At 37.3% G+C, this 19,378-nt stretch overlaps 1 long non-coding RNA gene across 1 annotated transcript; it reads left to right on the forward strand.

The window, feature by feature from the left end:
- The first annotated feature begins 12,043 nt into the window (after positions 1 to 12,043).
- LOC147756846 (uncharacterized) lies at positions 12,044 to 19,309 on the forward strand. Its single transcript, XR_015324291.1, has 4 exons — positions 12,044 to 12,096; positions 14,848 to 14,931; positions 16,419 to 16,528; positions 18,066 to 19,309. It is a non-coding gene; the product is annotated as an uncharacterized LOC147756846 (long non-coding RNA).
- The last annotated feature ends 69 nt before the right edge of the window (positions 19,310 to 19,378 follow it).

Here is a 19,378-nt window from a genome sequence, read left to right on the forward strand (position 1 = left end):
AATTCCAGTACTATAAAACATCACAACTATATATAAATGTAATTTGCCTAACACTTTAGCTTGCGAAATTCGTACGAGGCTGAACATGAGCCGGGCATCTTTGTTCAGACTTCAGAGGTAAGGAAGATAGATGGTTCTTATATTCATGGCCTCATTAAAAATGTAATTTTTTTCCGGAATAGATTCAAGAATTGTCTTTCATTCTTCTTCGCTCTTTTAAATTTCGGAATGCGGCCAATCTTCGGGTCCATAGAATAGTTATTCGTTCGTAAACAGGACCCGTAGAACGTAGCCCCTTTTAGCTTGCGTATAGCGTGCCTTGATGAGTTAAGCTCATGTAGAATTAGATCGACGCCTGTCAAGCGTTTTGTCGTACTATGGATTTCCACACAGATTCAGACTAGGTAGCTTATATTTCACAAGCTGACCGTATAAGCGTTCTAATTAGAACAGTTTAAGTCGAGCGTTGTTTACTTGTAGATTTTTTGAAGTGTTACAACTCTGCGCGTTTCTTTGCCTAGACACTTGGCAACAAACTAAAATGATGAAGGTAGGTATAGAATCAAACAAGAAACGTAAAAATAATAACTTATAAAAAGTTTACGCAACGCCAATTCAGGAAGATGAAAGCAGGACAGTTCAGGATTGTTCGAGACACAACCTGATTAGACTTGCGAGGACTTTTGCGAGGAGAACATCAGCAGCGGATAAAATAATGTTACGCATCTACGAGGGTACGTTTCATGTCGTTAGATTCCAATTATGTTTAAAATAATAATGTTAGATCTGATGAGGGACATTTCTTGTCAGGACAAATTTGGAATTTTACCGCGCGTGTGCCGTTGCAGCCAGAGTTCCATCCAATGGCTGTCAATGACAGCAGGACAACATTTGTGATTTTTCCAATGGCAGAGATTTTCCATGCTCAATTTCACTATGAGTTTCTTACTGAGCAAGCTGGAACGAACGATCTACAACAAAAATGTTATAATCTCATTAAGCGCATGATGAACTCTTCACCACTATGCTAAGTAGTAGTACATTGTAATTAAGTCACGCAAGCTGGCGTGTGCGTAGCAGTACCTGAACCTGTGTTAGAACATTCAGGAGACTTTTGTAATATATAAATATACGTGGCAACCTGTTTATGATAAAATTCAAATACAGGTCAATCTCATTCGAAATAGTAAAACGGGATTTGTATTCGTTTAGGAGGAAGATGTATGCATATGTAAAATTTGTTGACCGATACAGTAGTTTAAATGCAAGAAAAATGTAATGGATGTTATTGGTACTTCCAGGCATCCTTGCTATACAGTTACCTGAACTTAAGCTTTAAGCTTTTGAGCTATATGGTCGAGTTCTTGCAAAACCTCAGCTATAAAACATGTGGCCTTCCTAAAATATCCAACAGCCTTTGGGTGGACAGCTTGAGTTTAAAAGACTAGATCAAAAACTGTAGAAATCTAGGTAGCAATGAGGCAAACAAACGAATCGCAGAAATTTCTCTGAGATGGGGATATGAGCTATAGAATTATTATAAAACCATGTATCCCGTAAAACGATGACCGTAATACAATTTCTAGTTATTGATAGAATCGACGTGTGATTTTACTTGAGCTACCACGTATAGCTCTTTACATCATTCGTCTTTATATATATGCTCTTCGTATAGGTGATGCTTTATGTCTATGGATTTCTTTATTTTGCAAATAAGATACATTTCAGCGTTCTTATACCGAATACCCCGATCTTCATGCACAGTTCAATGAGAGAAAACGAGCATTAAGAACAGCATATGGAATAATATTTGTCTGTTTATGTTACAAATTAAGATGATACGTTTGAATAATCAGCTACCGAAACTGTGTATGGGTTTTATAAAAAAGAGTGCGTTTATGTGAGTCACGCAACTCAATTCTTCTCAATTCTAAGACTGTTAGACCCTGTTAGCCCATTGAGTACAGACTAAGATGGTCGGAGAGCGATGCCAAGAGCACTCCGTATTGCTTTCTCAGTTGTCTGACTTCGGCAAAGAACAAAACAGAGAATGTAAAAAACCCTTGCTTCTAGAGTCTGAAATCGATATTAAGCAGAGTGAAATCATATCGAATGATACATAGGGGCCCACAAACAGTCAGGATACAAGCGACAAGGAAAACATGAAGAACGGAAGGACTTGTGTTCCCGCCTCATTTACTGAAACTAATAACTTACGACATTTCGTTCACATAAGTACCTTTATACTTTCTATTCAAGCAAACGATCTGCCATGCTATGATGTATATGAGAAGCACTCCAGCTCTGAAGAACAATCATTGTTGTAACGGAACAACGTCGAAAACATTACTTTTCTGGACGATCCCTCTTCTTTTCCGGCTTCTACGTTATTCATGGAAAATGCCAGCACATTTTTTCATTTCTTCCTGTGTTATCATACTTCGTCAGGCAAGCAAACATTTCGTTTATCAGATGTCTATCAATGAGGCATGATCATAGAATCCAGCAGGCTGATCCCGCTTATCGGGTTAAAACCGGACTATTTGCTGAAAGTGGCACTTTCTAAAGATACTGCAATACGTCTATACTTCCGACTTGGACGACGGATGCGACAAACTGATATAGGCAGGAAGGACCGTTATGTAATCACAGGGCCTAAATCGCTCCTAGGTCCTTAATAATTATTCGCCTCCGCAAACGTCTACAAACAGTCAGAGACATCTACTATAGAAAAATCGTCTATTGCCCTTGTTTATAGCTATACTGAGGATCGTGAATGCATGAAAACCTAATCAATTACTTCGCAGGAGGCCATCAAGCTTCGTAGGATGTGCTGTCACGCAGCTGTAACAGCGTCCAATCCTATGATGCTTGGGTAATATGGCATATTAACGTATATCTTGGTATCTGAAAACCATAAAATATATGGCGTTTATTAGCATTAGGAGAGGCTGCCGACAGAATCAACGAGAATCTTTGACATCTCGTTTCCCATAGACATGAGGCGATAACGAAGCCAAGTACGTAAAATGGCCATATTATAGCTTTACGTTTTGACTACATTGTACATCACATATTTGTCAGTTGTTCCAAAAAAAAAAGTTTACAACTGAGATTTTAGACTCTTCGATGCGTTAGCGATCACCACGAAGGTAGCAGATAACGCCGTCCTTCGATGCACTCTTTATTTTGAAAACCGTCATTGTTTATTCTTTTATTTGATTCTTTACAAAAACATGCCCAATTGATCGTTTACGGTACGAGTTTGCTTCGGCGTTTGATTTACTGTTTTATAGTGTACCAATTCGGAGTACACTGTAAACTGCTGAAACCAAAATAATAATTCGTTGATAAAAATAATTAATTCGTTGTCTATTACGCACAATTTTTTAATGTTATACTTACGTCCAAGCCATTACAATCAATGAACTATACGAAGTGTATAAAATCATCGCTATCGCAATGATTACAGATAATTTCTGTGAATTTGTAACTAAATATCTACATCTATAAGGTTACGATTTTTCTTGCAAACAATGCCAAAAGGCTAGCTATGTATGCATATCGGCGGCGCAAGGATAATAGTTAAGAAACAATTTAGATTTTGTTGATACTGGTTCATACTTTCCAGGAACGACGCAGGCTATAGAATCCTGTATAGCTTTTAGCACACTGTTTCAGTAATGGTTTCTAAGCGATGCTGGAATATGTATGATTTGATCGGTGACTAAATTCTAGTAGAAACGTTCCAACACAAACGTACTACCGCATAAACAATTCTTTTGTAATACAATAAATTCATTCACTGTCTCTTTTCGATAAATTTCCATTGGGCACCTGCTCATGCCGCTGTTGACGATAAGTTTCTTTTTTCTGATAATAAATAATGAGAAAAAGTTAGAATGGGTAAGTACAAGATGGACCACATCTTGGAGAAAGTATTCAGCAGGCCTTTAGGTGAACGATTATAACAGCGATAGGTTAGCTACCTTTAATTCAGTTCTAGGAAACCACGGCAGTATTTGTGTACAACTATTTAGAGGCCGATGAAAGCAATTAGATCATAACAAGTTTCTACAATAATAAGTTTCAATTAGACAGAAATGCCACTGGAAACTAATCATCTTAATCAAATTCTGTCGCATTGACTTCACTTTTTGAACCACTATAGGAAAAGCTTGAACTTACGCGACCTGTTTATAAAACTAACATTAACATAAAATATAATAGTGTTCTGCTTGTGACGGAGGAAAAGCAGTTTCTTTATTTGTTATTAGCATCTATAGCTTTCCAGAAAAAAAAGAACGATCTTCTTATTTGTTTATATATTATATTTTTTCATCTTTCCGAAGCCCCTTTTGGCAGAAGTTCTTACGCCGCTTACAAAAAGAACGCAACCTTACTAGTTAAGAATTGCTGATATAATACTGGAATCGGAATTTGTGTTTCTGCTGAAATCCCGATTAATTGTAATGGAACTTTCAGTTCATTTAGCTACTGCTAGATAACGCTGTTGGACTTGAGATTACGATCGTAACACAATTTGACACCAAAATTTAGCTTTTTTTTTTTTGTATACATTTGATATCGTCGAGTTGCTTTTATAAACGTTATTGTTATTAGAAAAATTGTGTAAATTTTATATTTTCTAATGTACGTTCTTGATACATCTGCATTTCTAGGGATGAAACGAAAGACGTACATGAATAGAAAGTTTTAAGTATCCTATGGACGATGATTTTCCAAATGCAAACGGCCGTCTCCAGCTTACACGTCCGCATGAGGCAATAGTGTAGCATTATATCCGTGATGACCACTGTTAACTGTGTACTATATAGTATCTGACAGTGTTTATAGTTTCTCATATAGTCAAAAAGACGTAACTCAGCTGAAATGCTACTAAATATCTAGTAATATATAAAACCGAAAATGATTGTTTATACTCCCGAAATGGGCATGCAAATTTGCAAACTATTTAAATGTTGCAATAGCGGACAAATGCTTTTGCCAAGAGCTTTTGCATGAAGAGGCTGTCTGAGTTTAGATGCTATCTCAAGGTCAACACAATCGATAAATTACCGGTTATTAACTTATAAAATCGATAAAAAATGCGATAAAAAAAGGACATCGAGCCTTTGTAGTTTCTCCAATATACTCGTTAATACCTGCATACAATGCAAACTTCAATCAAGTTGATTCAATATTAAATAAATACTATACAGTATGCTTTGTAAAGTATATTTCCGTTCTTTTCCCAAACGCAGGGATCTAAAATGTATCATTCCTGAAAAATAGTGTTTAGAAGCTATCAGATATATAGATAACTACGTATAAAAATGCACCTGTCAATCTATCCGTGTACGCGCACAAAGCAGCGCCGAGACGTTCCTAAGCGCAAAAAGAATGACCTGGTGAAGTTTCCACTTCTGAACATCTTAGCGAAGACGATCGGGGAGGCGTTTTGCGCAAGTGGTTCTGACATCGACGGCAGACGGGCGGCAAAATAAGCCAATCAGCGATTTGCAGAAGAAAATTTTAGACGTTTTGCCAGCAGTTCGAAGTTGTCGAGATCAACAGAACGCGAAATATGGGTTCTGAGTCAGATTGAAGACTTTTGGAAGAGCAGGTTATTTATTGCCTGCAGCTTTGTCTATCCGGTTAGTGAGGCACGGGGTTTTGTGATGAAGCGGCACAGATAGCTTAGCTAAATACTAGTTATTTGCTACAACCAATAGACGTGCAAACGTTTGCTGCAGTTTTTCTGCATAGATTTAATATCTTTTTTAATATATTTTAGAGATATAAAAATTATAACTGAATGCATGTTGCAGCCGGCAATCGTATCGCAGTTGCACAAGTCTTCCCGAAAAGGGGCGGCGAGTCAAACGAAAATACAGACTGATAATAAATATAATGATCTACTAAAGGCCGCCCACCGCGTCCGAGGTCAGGAAAATATAACATTTCTTTTAGTAGAGAAATCATCGACCGTCAACAAAATTCACTGCTGATGAGCTGTTCATTATGGTAGTCGGTTAGTGTTAATGATGTACTTGCGAGCAGAAATGTTTGTTCCAACGTTTATCAGCTTTGAAGCCGACATGATTATTAACTATGGAAAGCTGAAATTCCGGTTAGAAAATGTTTTTTATTTAGACCAGGAAACTATGTCTATGTGGCTTCATAATCATTCGTTCCTCCACACTAAATGCTATTACTCGACGAGTCGATAATTAATAATGACATTGGTTATTGTTAATTATTTTTTAACTTTTTTACTATCTGGCTTTAACTGGAATCAGATCTTTCTTGTTCCAGCTACTTGGGCGAAAAAACTGCTCTGGCGAGCTTCGTCGTTGAGTTCACGCCGATCACATATCTATGTGAAGTGTTCTTTTATAGCGACCTTTGTAACTCTATATTCAGTATTACTCGACCAAAGAAGCCAATTTCACGCTTGCTTAATTCCGTGACAAAGCTTCGAAAGCTTCAATCGCAACATAAAAACTCATTAAAATCTTCCTGTAATCTTTGCCTGCGAGATGTCTCGGTACTCGACATACGGGGTTTCTAGTTTCAGGCGTAGAACGCTTCACTTCCGGCTTAGCTCCAACTTTTAGGAGCAATCTCGCCTTAATTAACTTCGTCATCTTTCATCATCGTTTTTCCCATTAATAACATACGCGGTATTTCATTTCTTTCTCTTATCTCTTAATCTTAATGCCGAGTTGCGCAGGTAATTTAGTCATAAAATAATCATAGCTTACTGCGTAGCGTCTAGCACGTTGAGGATATATTGTAGTCTAGGTTCGAATCCGGCCATAGGCAGACTGCGTTTAGTGCAGGGAGCCAGGCTTTGGATAGAACCCTCAATGGCGATACCGGACGAAACACTCGAAACACAGAGCTAAGGAATAATAGTCAACATCGTTATTAATTTTTGGTTTGGCGAATAACAGTAATTTGACAAAAGAGTGAACGATTGTCGAGCCACGTAGACTTTTAAATTGCTTGAAATAATGTTATGACAATAAAACACTTACCTAGAACTTAAATTTAACCTACCGTGTGGTCATAATATCAGCTCTCTATAGTTAGCAATTATGTTTAACATCATGTCGGCTTCAGACCTGATAAACGTTGGAATAAAACTTTCCGCCTACAGGTCTAATATTAGGAGTACCCGAGTACAGGTCCGCTATTAGCACTAACCGACTACGATAACCGAAGTTCGCTACATATAATTGACGTTCGATGGTTTCTCTAGAGAAACAAAAGGCTTTTTATTTTAGTAGTTGCACGTTGGACGATGAACGCCTATTAGTGCATGAAGCTACATCTTCGTAAGATTTGCTGACTTTTTCCGGAACGATCTGTGGTATTTTAATAGAGTCAATTATTATCTATGCACTCACTTTCAGGAAAAAAACCCCAAAGGTTCAAAAAAGTTTACTCGTTAAGGCTATATGAACAAACTTATGATAAGTGCACCTCTAAGAGAAAGTGATGAAGGCAATATAAAATGCAATATAAAATACTTTCTCATACGATGAACCACTCTACCTTATTTTTTTGCAAGGGATAGGCTGCGATCCATTAACAAAATTTCACAGTACAGTAGATTTTTCTCAAGCGCTCTTTACGATAAAAAAAATCAGGGTGCACTCGAAACAGGCAGAGAAGAGCTGGGCATAAAAATGGAGTTGGAAAAAGTCACGAACCGACGCTACTGAGATTTTGTTTGCGTGGAGATTCCCTTGGTCGAGTTAAATAGAATATAGAAATCATCGTTTCAAGCTGTTCAACGCATGTTATCTAGTTCCTAGTAGAAATTTTTCGACTTATGTACGGAACAGTTATTCTTATATAATAGGTAGCACATACGCAATGAAATGGCACCGCAGATGAAAAATAATGTTAGCGCAGATTATGGACGCCATCATTTCACGTGTCGCATAGAGAAAACGTGCTTCTTCGCAGACTTATACGGGCCAATCTATCGAGTACATTTCTTATGTAAAAACCACTAAGTTCATACGCCCTGATTTTAAAATCAGGACATATTCAAACTCGCCCTTGACAGCTCATAAACTTTGTACTTCTTTCGTTCTACAGGTTAGCGATATATAGCAGTGATTAATGAGGAATAGGCCGAACAAGACCGTACCGGTAAGTCGGCCAGAGTTTCCAATTGAAATTATCCATTGTTTAGGTCGCATTGAGCATTCTAACTTGCATTGGCATAAAACTAACGTTTTAGCAAAACTATGTAATATATAGAGACCTATCTTAAAGTCTACTAAATATGTAAGTTGATTGCCCAAGGCCTTAGAGTCAATTTGAGACTTCACGCGTTTTTTACGCTCTCACTTGGATACTTGTGCATTTTTTATACTCAAAGTTTGTATTTGTGCATTTTTTATACTCAAAATTTGTATTTGTGCATTTTTTTATACTCAACATTTGTTCATTCAGATACTTATTCGGATAACTGCCGATATATAATTTCAAGTTAATTTACAAAAAAACTATTTTATTTGCTGGAACCCTGGCAGCGAAAGAAACAACCCATAACTACCCAAAATTTTAAGCGCAAAATGTGATAAGTGTCTATTCATTTATTGAGCTTTCTAAGTATTTCGTCGTTGGCCTACTCTTGGCCTAGACCGCCTTACGGCTCCAGCAGAATATTTCTGAACACTCTCCTAAAAAGCATTCAGGCTGGATAATTTGACTATTAGACAATAGTCTAAGTTGCCTTAATGCAAATGCAGAATCGCCGTAATATGAAGTGTCGAAATGGCATTTTAAAATCTGCATGCTCAATGCTCCAGAACGCATGTATTCAGGACACATGGGCGATATATATTGCTTATATAAGAGTACTTTTTGTTAAGCTCAAAGTAGCTTGACTTGAAGAGAGCATTTATGCTTTTTGAATTGTCGGTTTAGCACAGAAACAATATGACGTGTCGAATGTTTAGAGAAAGAACCTCACCATTTGTATTATGTATGCGTCGTAATACTCGACTCCATTCTTCCTTACCAACAGGTCTGTTTTCTTACCTTATGTCTTCCATTCAGCAGTCGGCGGTAGTCAGAGAGCACCACAATGCAGCTGAACAAAGCGGCCTCGCTGCCAGGGTGAAATTAGCTGACGATTCGGCCTCTTGGAATGTCGTTCTAGTGCCACGTTTCTATATTCCATTGTATTGGTAGTTATGTCGTCTCCTTGTTACTCCAGTCTGCTATGTGTTGAAGCAGAGATACACGATTAATCAACAGCGTATTTGATTGAAGGGCAGACAGGAAAACCGACCTGGCAAGCACTGGCGGCAGAAGAATACTGCCTCATACAGATGTCTCGCAGGACGTTGATAGACTTAACCCAAGCGAATGTATATTGGAAACACTGTCTTTTTGCTTTGCTACGGCCATCCCCGGCGATGTCCTAACTATATACGAACATGACAGCAAGCCTTTGCTGCATGGTTCGGAGTTTCTAAGCTGAGATATCGATACTGTACCTCCAACTGCGTGTTGGTACAGCAAAGTGCTTTGTTTATGGCGCTTAAGGGGGCATCAATAAATGCCCTTACACATTTTCTAACAAAAGAGCAACATATGGTTGGCTATATATATATATACATATATATTGAGCGGTATAAGCTACTCTCTTTTGTGTAGCGATATTTAAATTATACGTCATTACGAGTATAAGTAGTAGATGGACTGCCGACTCAATTCAGCTTAAACTAGGCTTAGTCTGGTAATAAAGGCTGGCGGCTTAGTAAGTAGTACACTTCTGAGTATCGGTTTGGCAATCTTCTGATCAAACTATGTCAAAAAGCGGTTGCCAAATCAATGAGCTTTTATCGGTTAAATGCCAGTCCGTGGCCAAACTTGTAGCACCGTTCTGATCTGCGCCAAAACTACGTAAAGCTTTGGCTATAGCTCAACGTAGGGTGTACGAATAGTGCCAACCGCTCCGTGACGAACAACAAGGCCATTCCAGACGATACAACCGTGCAAAACAACGTCACTCGGTAGGATCGCCACGTCACCCTTGGGAAAAGGCTAAACACTGGACAGCTGGAGTCATATCCGGCCGAATTGAATCAAGATTTAAGAGCGATAGGTTTTAGTGCAACGATTATGTCAAACGATTCGATGCTCGAGCACATGAAACCTTTTAATATTGGCTTCAAGATAGCTCTAGCACACTCAGGGGAAAACCAGATGTATTTTACGCAGTAACAAGAAGTCGATGTACGGATATCGAATGAAGGCAGAAGCATGATTGTTTCAAAAATAAGCTTAAACCGAATAAATCGACAAATTCTAAGTCGAAAATTAAGCTTCTTTTTCTTTCAGGTTATATATTTGCTACTAAGATAATGCACCGCTTCACACTTCGATGTTTGTGTCGAGTTTCTCAACAAATAAACATGGCGTCTTTATTGTCTCAACGCCCGTACTTATTAGACCTAGCCTATCATATGACCTTTCTCTCTTCTCAAGACTTCCAGAAAAAATTAGAGCTAAGCCCTGTTCCTACAGCTGAATTTGAAGATGGTTCTTAAGACAGGAAGAACGACGACACACGTGCAGTTCATTCGGCAAAGATTATTTGCTCTGGCGCATTTCGGTCATTAAAGTATAGCACAGATCATCTTGATTCCAAATTATCGATCCTTCTTTGATACGTATCATACGTATTGTAATAGCTAATTTTACTAAAAATTCTATAATTAAAATAATTAATATAAATATAACTGAAGCCATAATCATAACAGAGAAACAACCTAGAGCTCAAAATATCCTATAAAAGGTGGTGAACCTCTTCTCTCATATATACAGAAAATATATTTTATTATACATACATAGCTATATACTTTAGCTGCATTATTTATTTAAATGATAGAGAAAGTATATACCTTATTAAAAATAAATATAAAATTTATGAAAATTAAAATATGGTAATTCTCATTTTAGTTCAATAACACCATCATACATGTTCTAATTAATATTAAATAAAGAATAAAAATGCTAAATAATACATTTCCGTAATTCCAAGAATATGAAAACGAATCAATTTTTGTCAGCCAATTCATCTTCTATCCTAATTAATCAAAAATAAATCTAACTTCATAATTATCACTAACAGTGACAACTTCATTCTTAACTTATTTACCGACATAAAAATTGATTCCATTGAAAAAAATAAAAGTATTATTTCAAAAAAATCGATGGAATAATACAATATTTTATTATTGTATTATTAAACGATTATTTTCGTGAGTAAAAACATAGAAGAAATTAAATTAATCTCTAATGTAAGTCATAAAAAAAGAATTCACTCTCAGACGCAAAAAGGGGAAAGCAAGATATCGTCCTTTCTGGAATAATAATTTTTCCTTGCCAATGCTTCTACAATCTAGAGCGCTGTCCATTTTGTAATTTTGAGCATTGTTTATAATGTAAATTCCCTACTTCAGTCGTTGAGATACGAATCATGGCATCATTGAATGAATGACCCAAACGTCAAATATGCTCTGCTAATTATAATATCTATTCGCCATTCAGTCGTACTAACAGTATCATTAGTTTTCTGTCTTTCTGACCCACCATTCCTTTATGATGTATCACACGAAGCGAATAAATAAGGCAACCACGTAACAAAAGAGAGCATGCTAATGCTCACGCAACGTATCTTCATTTGGCGAATAGCGGGTAATATTATTTTCAAATAATATATATATAAGTGTTGACGTTACTCCGTGAGCAGACAGTTTCGTCATGAAGGCAGATGTAGTTCTCCGAAGTATATCGTCGGATAAACGGCGTTGTTACGTTATACTTTTTGAATTCTCAAGGACATTAATAGTAAGTGAGAGTAAGCCAAGCGAAAAATCAATAACGTCATGTATTCACTATAACTGATTTATTGTATCGTATAAATACTTGTATCTTACTAACGTTGCACTCCGGTATCGTGCCTTCCGTAAACAGTAACTAATTCTCTCACCAGGTGCACGTACGTGAGCTACGCTGTTAGCGTCTTGAATGCTCCTTCCACCCTTTCCACCCATACCGGTATCGTTTTAAAATAGCCTTTGGGCTGTACTGCACAGCATTCTTAATATAGACGATATCCACGACTGTCTCAATTGTTGTGTTATGCCTGGAAATAATCTCCGATAGGGCTACGTAGGTAGAATGCCGTAGCATCCTGTTGAAAAACATTAGGGCCTTCCGCTTCCCAAATCCCTTTTAGCCCTTAATTACTCTCTCTCCTTCTCTCTCTGACATTTTGTAGTTTATTTTATTTAAAATTTAATTTAATTTATTTTTTATATCCTTATATGTATATGTATATATTTATTTTATATATTATGAAATCTTATTTGTAAGTAATTATAGCGTGCTTGAAATAGCACGACTTTCTAAATTAGTGTATCGCATAGGGCACTCTAAAGTGTGGTTATCGATTAAGCCAGTAATGTGGCCCATTCATATTTAATTTGCTTTTGTTTCTGACTGCGATCGCTAGAAACGGCCCAAGGCTTAAGACAAATGGAAGGTGCCATTGTGATGCCCAGCTGATTGGAAATTAGACGTTGTTCAGTCGGCCAATCAAAATGGAAGCAATACGAGCCAATGTACTCGCGTTGGCCCAAAGAGTATTATTTGAATGTAAATGTTCAGTAGCACAACTTGTTGTGCTGTTTTACAGGTGCTACTTTAAAACCGTGTACGCTCCGCGTAGCGGTAATGCATTTTACATAGATGGGAGAATGCACGTTCACCCATTGTCGAGCGAAGGTTACTGCCTATGTGAGGTTAGAGAACTCTCGTAAGATCTGCAATAAGAACTACATCCGTTTCAACAAAGTTAGATGGTGCGGAAATATAGTAGTATTTCTGAAGTTTCAATAGGAACTCTAAACCGAATCGTACAGGCGGGTAGGCGCAGAGCAAATATAATTTCAAGAGCTGTCTGCACATTTACAATCTTTCGACCAAGCCCACTTTACGAAGAAGTAATATCGTCACTATCGGACCTGCTACCGCGCCTTGATTTGTGGCCGCCTCCGAGAGACCTTTGAAATATGTTTCTCGGCGAATATGAATGCTAAGGCGCAGAAAATACTTCAGATCTACGTAATGCTGGATTGCTCGTTAAGCCAACTCAAAACAGCATTAGGAGCACCGTGATGTCGTGCAAGACGATCTCCGACGCGAATTCGTTGATCATTCACAGTATCATGCAGTAATACGCAAAGAACGCAAATACGCGAATATATAAAAAGTAGTTTAATCTTTTTTATCGCTTTTTGGCTGGACACCTTACAGGACTTCGAAAACTTATAAAGAAATTACATTCCCTGGAGTTTTTGCTGTAATTTGCGTGCTTAGCGTTGTGAGGTAGTTTTGAGACGACACTATACTATCTTCGATGCCAAGGTAAAAAAAGAAGCGAATATCTGAATTTTTCAGAGGCTAAATAGCATGCTTTGAGTTTACCTGTCATTTCCTAGCAGCGCCTTAACGGATTATTTATACATGGCCTCTCTTGCCATTGTGGCAACGCGGGCACAGAGTAGGCGTTCAAACTAGAGCATACAGGGTTGTCAATATACTTTCGCGTTTATAATCTGTATAGCTTCTACCCTCTTAAGCGAAAACTTCAGTTGACAGCCAGCTAAGGCAGAAAAAAATGAAGTCACGGATCTTGCCAGGCATCAATGTCTATTTTAAACTTGTAAACGCTTAATGAAGAAATGTTTCCGCATACGCGTGTGATAACTTACGTTAGTGACCTGCCCGCTTTATGATGAACTGGACACTAGGATTTGATGGTCAGCTCTCGCAGTTCCAAATTAACATGCCACAATTTTGCAATGGCCGTTATGTTATATTCAAAGTTGGAACTGCGTCTTCAGACGATTATTGGAGTGATTTCTAGGCAAATATCATATTCAAGGGTAGGTGATTATTTATTATAAAATAAAATTAGGTTTTCATAACATATTAGTATGATGACCTGAAGCGCACTGCAGATACAGGTGCCCAGCATTACGGCGCGCATTGATAGCAGCAAATGAGCGTCTCGCATAGCAGTAGTTGTCATCTCATTGTTCTGTGGTGCATGAACTGTTCTCAACCTTAATATGGACAACGCTAGGCTCATCTGCAATATTGGTAGATGAACCGACGTATTGTTCCTAACTCTACTCGGATGCTCGTACGACGAACGCTGCTTGACGTAAATACTGTCGAATATTCTATTTATGCAAGCAAATACAGAAGCTTAGAAAACAATGTCTCTAGTCGCGTCCTGTCTTTTCGTATTATAAATATATGCATTGTATAAGGGTGAAGTAAATACAATGAAAATTTCCTGTTGATTTAAATGCATGCAGATTTACAGCACTGCGATATATGCCAATTTTATCAACCTATCAGTAAAGCTAAATGCATCGTTCACCCTAAGCTCTAGTCATACAATTTAAATTTCTGCTAGTGGTATACACACATCCTACTAAACTTGCAATAAGTATAGAAAACTTGATTCCACGGTCGAACAAAATGAAAAGGTCGACATATCGTTGTCCCGGCCTTATCGCCGCAATGGCCAAAATGACATTTCCTCCTTTTTCATTCCATTTCAACTTTATCTAGCTTCCTAGACATATTCACCCGATAACTGCATCTTTTGGTGCGCTTTTTAAAATTTTTTTTTGAGAAGAACAAGTCGAAAGTTGTAAATTTGTAGGTAGAATGGCCCTATTGTACCGTTGTTAACTGCTTTCACTAATATTGACCCCGGCATTCAATTCGCAGAAATATCAACTAAGGCAGTTGTACCCATAAGCTCTCCAGCTTTTACGCGGTCGGTTAATCCAACATATCCGCCCACTGCAGCAAGTAAGTCTCACTACTCAGTGTCTTAACAAGTTTATAAGTTGCGAAAATTAAGCCAACCATTTTCAAGTTTTGATGCATATAGAAGAACGGAAGCTACCGCGAGAATAAATAACACCCCCAGATCTTGTTGAGATAGCGAGATATTAAAAGGCTTTAACGCGGTAAGCCCCTATAAAAGCTTCCAAAAAACGAAAGTAAAAGCAAATAACTTAATTCTGTTCTGCTATAACCCCGTGATCGATTCACTTTGAAGTACTTTGCCAGCTTTTAGGTACGAACGTTAATAAAATTCGTGGAGGCATTGTCCGATGTTTCCTTGTTCATATTACTTTTGCAAGATACAAAACTAAAATACAACGCAATTTTTTATTCATTTGAATAAATATATATTACACTAATATTTATTCATTTGATGATTATTTTCCTAAATAAGCTATTATTGCATTATTATTCTATTTTAATCCCATAATATACGGCAGTGGTTAACGCGAGGATCTAAACAATGAAAGTACAATAGTTGTTTATCGCTTTCGAAGCTTCAATTAAAAAGCTACGGACGGGGGCTGTCGTGTACTTCTATTAATACAAAATGTCGAAAATCGCTTCGTGGAACTGTTGTTCAAACCGTTGCATCTACTCTCTTAGAGACGCTTTCCTGCCCCCCTACCGTGTGCTATTTAAACGAACCGGACGATGAACGCGAGTGTATGCGCACATAACCCAATCAATTTTCATCGTATACGACGGTTATCTGTGATTCTTGTAAACAATACTAAAGGCGATTGTTTTGCTCGTTTCTAAAGCAGGCACTAACTGCGCATCAAAATATCGGCAATATCAAAAGTCCGTTTTTGTGAAACGAAATATTTGAATTAGTTTACTTCTAAGTTTTTTTCGTTAGCACTCAAAATTTTTCCTTAAACTCCATCGAAGCTGCATAGGGTCTGGCAACTAACTCTCATGCCGATCGTGTCTAACTAAAAAAGTTCAAACCTCAAATATCGTGGCTTCGGCACAAAAATATTCGATTAAGGCTGCGAAGACTGTCGATGAAACAAGCATCAGCTTACTATTACAAGATGAAACCTTCAATTGAAACCGTTTCGGATTTAGTTGGCATATGCTGTATATTGCTTGTTGCTGGCTAGCTATGGTTGCTCTGAGGTTCTACAAGTGTAAATACAACACACCGAACCGAATCTGCTTAATCCTTCCTCATTTTCTTCTCATTCAAAGGCCAACTAACACCTTTTACACAGTAACTCTCATTAAATGCCTAGAGAAGCCATTCTGCTGTAAAAAGTACTGTGGAAGCGTTAGACGGGACAAACGTTCTACCTTTAGGTAGTAAGTAGCTAAACTCGCACACGGTACCACGGCATGATTTTTGGTTTTCCTTTGTGCTTTTTTAAAAATGCCCGATCAGCTGGAACTTCTATGTTGATTTTCGACTCTGCATAAATTATAGTACGTTCATTTTTTAACAGCTTCGATGCTAAACAGACAGGTCAAGCTTTTCTCCGGACCGCAGTCCTGTCTAAATTTCATCAGGACCAATGATTGGCAGCTTCAATGTAACACGAACCAGAATAAGCAGGTACAAACTTTTACAATACAATCATTATGCTATCTAACCAGCTTTCAGTTTTCTTGTAGATCAATTTTATGCCAGCCCCTTATCTATCTCGAACAATACAGAGGTACTATGTTAGGCTTCCATGGCAAACGTCGATAAGAAACTCATGAATCCTTGTCACTGCACGTCGGTCTGATTAAATCAATACGCGTAAATGAAGCTATATCGGAAACTGCTGACGAGTTGAAACGTCGAATCGTATCCTATACCTTAAAGAAAGTTACATTTTTATATATACCTTTGATTTATGAAGACACACGCTTCCAACTTAGGCCAACGCATAAGAGCACTTGTGGACGATTTTTAAATCAACCGTGTAGTAGAACTTCCAAGCTCTAGTTGCTGTATAAGCAAAAGCTTACTTAAAGTGTGTCGACTTACTTCGATATGTCTCGATTTTTATTTGTGACCTGAATAGAGGTAAAGTAATATAACACAAAACAAAATTCGATTCCTTTTCTTCTTTGAAGATAAAGATTTTTCTGCTTGCAGTAAATATTTTTATGTACACATATTTCATATAGTAAAAATAATCTGACTATGAGTCAGCGTATTTTGAGGCCTGTACAAATTCTTAAACGCTTCTAAATGTTATTCGATAACCTAATCATAGAATTTACCGGGACGGTAACCATTCAAGAATATTTGGCGAACTTACATTGGAGTGTTATCCTGAAACAGCTTTTGTCGTTTGCGAAAAGTTCTTCGTCTAGCCATAGCGGGGGCTCACCTAGCGGACCTTTGTAGCCGCCTTCCCTAGTCACTTTTTGTTGGAAAAGGGATGGCCTTAATAAGGGTAACTGCTTCATTTTCGGTCCCACATTTCCATTGCGTATTCTAGCACAAAAATCCAATTAGGCAAACTGCCAGACAAAGTTGCTATGCCTTACACTTATTTGTTTATACATTGTTGCTTTCTATACATTATCAGAAATCGACGTAAGTTAAAAGTTTTACTCCGTGCCTGTTTTCTGTGCAACGCTAACTATGATCCCACGTACTGCGTTTCTGCTCAAAGAAATTAAAATTGAATTAAGCATAACTTGAAGTTATGACTATCTATATTACCACACCACATAGTATTAGATGAGCCTAGTGAAAAATAGAAATTCGATCATTGGATAGACTTATAATAAATTCATATGGGGTTACAGGTTATTACGCAGTCCTGTAAGAAATTAACCGAAGGACGTCTAACTGTGCTTGAAATTGGACGTCGACATTTTTGCATTTAAAATAAATGTGGTCATCTAAATATGAACCAAAATGAATTTCACGAAAGGTTACCTTTGGTAGGTTTCTAAACAAACTGTATTTGGTTCCCATCGAACAACTGGAATGTGTGTGAGATACAAGTTACAATCAATTTAATGATAGTGACATTGCGTTTAAAAAGATAGACCTTGCTGTAAGGATTAGGAATCATTAATTGCAAAGTCTTATAATGATAATACTATAGTTAAAAGGATAACTTTTTTTATTTAAACGGCTGCTGTAGTATGTGTCATCGTCAGGATCTGAAGCCGCGACCCTTGGCCTCTTCCACTGTTTTGGCCATCCAAGCCACCGCGTATGGAATAGTAATATAACGAAGTCAGAGTCGGAGAGAAGAACGTGTCTAGATAGAGTAGTATAAATACTACCTTTATTAACAGAATCATTATTACAGACAAGTAAAATGCAGTATTTCTAATAGTACTTGAATAAATTCAATTCTTTATTCTGAAAGATACACAGAATGCTACTTTTAAGGTATGTTCTGCATATAACATAGATATAATTCATTTAATTGGTTTGAATAGGGAAACTCTGTTCGATTGGTTATAACGGTCACGTCTCACGGCCAAATATTATTGTTGTGGATCATTTAACACACCCTATCTTTTAAGAAACACCAAATGAAATACCTCCTTGCCTATTCTTGCCAGTTTGCTACCGATTATGTAATGCATGATACGCCATTTTCTAAGAATATCTAGAGCTTTTACAAAGGTTAGATCTTGAAATCATGCAAAAATAACATAAGTCGACTCTTCTTTGAAAAAAGGCGAATTTACGGATTTTTTTTCTTTTACAGTAGAGCCTTACTATACACTCAGATAAGCAAGTAGTTGTCATGCGTTTATAGCTGCCTAAAGCTTCTGAAACGATCTAAAGTCATGTTTGGACTATCTTACGTCCGTATATATGACAAAGAGATAATAATAATAATATGAAAACAAATGCTATTTATTCACCTCTCATTCAGAGGGTACATCTACGTCGTATACGGGAACTCGAATAGGCAATTCCTGGCTTTAGTCACCCAAGAATTCAGCAATCGAAATCACCGCCATTCATGTTACCAGTCACACTAATATTGAAATATTTACGGTAAATAGATCAACGAACTAATGACATACAAAAATTGTGTAACTTCATTCAATTCATATGTACCTTTATTATGTCAAAGAAATAACTTCCGCTGGTATGGCCCTAGCGTGTATCATACGACAGGAAACCATTTATTTTATGCACCTACAACGTTCAGTTAGATGTATTACTTCGGAAAGAATCAAACTTCGATTTCGAAAATTAATCGCTCCCATGTAAAATAATAAGGTTTTTCAATGTCACTCTTTGAAGCACAAGTGCATTTTCCTGTTGCAACGGCATGGCAACGGATAGCAAAAACACTGTTTTTTCAGAGCAAAAAAAAGTGTCAAATGTTGAACTCAGCTAGAATGTCTTTATGTGTATTTGTCGATGATAACTCTTCTGCACTTGTTATCTGAATGTGTACGTATGCGTGTGTGTCGTACATTTATTAGC

Source organism: Varroa destructor, unplaced genomic scaffold (genome assembly GCF_002443255.2).
Source record: "Varroa destructor unplaced genomic scaffold, Vdes_3.0 BEIS01000003.1, whole genome shotgun sequence".
NCBI classification, from domain to species: Eukaryota; Metazoa; Arthropoda; class Arachnida; order Mesostigmata; family Varroidae; genus Varroa; species Varroa destructor.